Below are 2,299 nucleotides of genomic sequence, written 5' to 3' on the forward strand. Positions count from 1 at the left end.
CTTGTGGGTTTTTGTCACTAGAGGTAAATTGCTAGTACTCAAACGTGACATAATCAGACTTTGGTTTTGACTAACACTTAACTTGAATCCTCAGCTCACTATAAACTGCCTTACATGTTGCATTGTATTGGAAAGAGCATGTTAATGTTCACTACCAATAGGTAGGAATATTTTCAGAATCCCTCCTTTCTTCACTATTCAACTGGGCGATTCTGATTCATATGCTGTCGCTCAGGTTCCGCGCTTCATCCATTTTATTGGTTTAATTTTGTCACGTTTCGAGGGGAGAAAGTGCCGCCAAAGAAAAGGGAGATGGAAAGTATCTGGGAAAAGGGCAGACAGGCAGGCCGGTAAAAGGTTCTTGCAAATCATTTCCATTTCAGTTTCCTTTTCTTTCGCCTCTGCGAATAAATATAAATAGCAAAATTTGCCATTTTGTGCAGCGACTTTCGAAAGTTTTCAACGAAAGTTTTCGTTGGGCAATTGGTTCTTTTATACCATTTCCATTTTTTGGGTATGCAACTGTTTTTCCCTGGCATTCAAATCAATTTTCGGCGCAGCTAAAGTCCTTAAAGCTCCAGATGATTTAAGGATTTTTCTGCATTATAACGCATATCCTTTATATGAGAAGGTGGTGAGGTGAGGTCAGGTGGAAAATTCAAGGGGAAAAGGGCGGATGTCGACGGTGACCCGCTGCCAAGTCAATAAATTCTCATTGCCTAAGCCATAAATCAGCATCATGGCGCGCTAAGTGTCATTTTTTGTGACGTTTGGATGGCTTTTTACCTGGCCAAACAACAGGGGCGGATCCAATGCGATGGGGCGTGGCAGGCGAGTATTGAGGGGAGTCTTACACTGAAATAAATGCAGATGCCAAACCTTCGAATTAGAAAGACCAGGCCTTTCTTCTAGGCCTTAGTTCTTTCAATATAAATGCATTTTAATAAAATCAAATAGAAGGCCTTAGATCCAAAATATAATAAAAGCTATTTATCTCCGGTTTACTTTTCGTTTCCCAGTGTAGATTGCCGGAGAATTGGATCTGTTACTGGCAGCTTCACAATGCGCGTTATAATTTACACCTGGCGAATAGCGAACGGCAGTAGCAGCCAGCAGCCAACAACCTCAACCAACTACAACTGTCATTTGACCTTAACCAGACTTCGGGTTCCTGGTGGGCGGGGGAGCTGTGAGTGGGTGGGCGCTAGCAGAGGGTGGGAAGGTAATCTTTGTTGCGGTTGAGGTTGGCTGAATGCGGTGCGGTTCCGAACACTTCTGGGCGTTATATAGTGCCATGATATATTTTTCACTCAAAAGAGCAATTGCTTCATTTGAAAATTGTCAACTGACAAAGTGGAAACGAATGGGAGGGAGACATATAGAGACGGGTTGTCGAAGGTGGCTTGTCTTAGCTTTTCCGGTGATGGATGCCATTCAACCTCAGTTGTGCACCAGAAAATCCGTTGAAATGTGGCTGCAGTTCTAGCAAGGGGATTAAAAAACGCTTACCTGAATGGAGTCTTTAAAAGCAGAGTATGATTTTATAAAAAATAAATGCCTTTCCTACTAGTTTGCCTAACTCACCCATTTCACTCAGCTTTCCGGCAATCGATGGACTGTAAAAGGACTAATAAAATGTTCCAATTAAGCCGAATGCGATCAATAAAGGACACAGGCGCTGGCAACTTAAAGCTTTACGCTTATTGAAAGCCCATCTATCTGGCTCTTACTGCCAGTCGTGCCCCCGGCAACACCCGCCCTTCATTCTCCTATTACTCCAGGCAGCTGCGTTGATTGCCGTAACAGCTTTTGAAATTAAGTCGCTGCAAGTCGGCTATAGTTGGTGGCACTGGATTGGGGCGAAAAGGGTAAGGATTGCAGTACCGGGGGACAGGACATTCCCAGCAAGACGAAATGAGGCTGACAGCCAGCTCAGGCCACACAGAGAAAATGTGTGATCCAAAGTGCTCCATTACTACGTGTAACTCACTATTTGGAAATCCTAATTAGCTCTAAAATTGTGGTCACCTTTTATGGATTTTATTGTAATTGTGCAAAAATAATAAGAGTATTCCAATTAGGAAAATATACTTTTAGTCCCGGTGCAGGGCCACACACTCGCACAATTGACGCAATTGCAGCGATACTTTGATTTTATTTCATTTGCCGAGAACATCTGAGGGTATGCCATGGGTGCCCGGGTCGGAAAATGGTGGCCCAAAGGAGGGGGTTTGGGTATAAAATGCAGGCAACAGAGGAAGAGATGAAGAGCCAACCGGCGAAACAGTTGCCAATAAAA

At 43.6% G+C, this 2,299-nt stretch overlaps 1 long non-coding RNA gene across 1 annotated transcript; it reads left to right on the plus strand.

Moving 5' to 3' along the window:
* Nucleotides 1-1,351: 1,351 nt before the first annotated feature.
* On the plus strand, nucleotides 1,352-2,080 carry LOC27207715. The gene is made up of 2 exons (XR_001600526.3): nucleotides 1,352-1,533; nucleotides 1,598-2,080. It is a non-coding gene; the product is annotated as an uncharacterized LOC27207715 (long non-coding RNA).
* Nucleotides 2,081-2,299: the final 219 nt, after the last annotated feature.

The sequence above is a fragment of the Drosophila simulans genome, chromosome 2L, assembly GCF_016746395.2.
Source record: "Drosophila simulans strain w501 chromosome 2L, Prin_Dsim_3.1, whole genome shotgun sequence".
Classification (NCBI taxonomy): Eukaryota; Metazoa; Arthropoda; class Insecta; order Diptera; family Drosophilidae; genus Drosophila; species Drosophila simulans.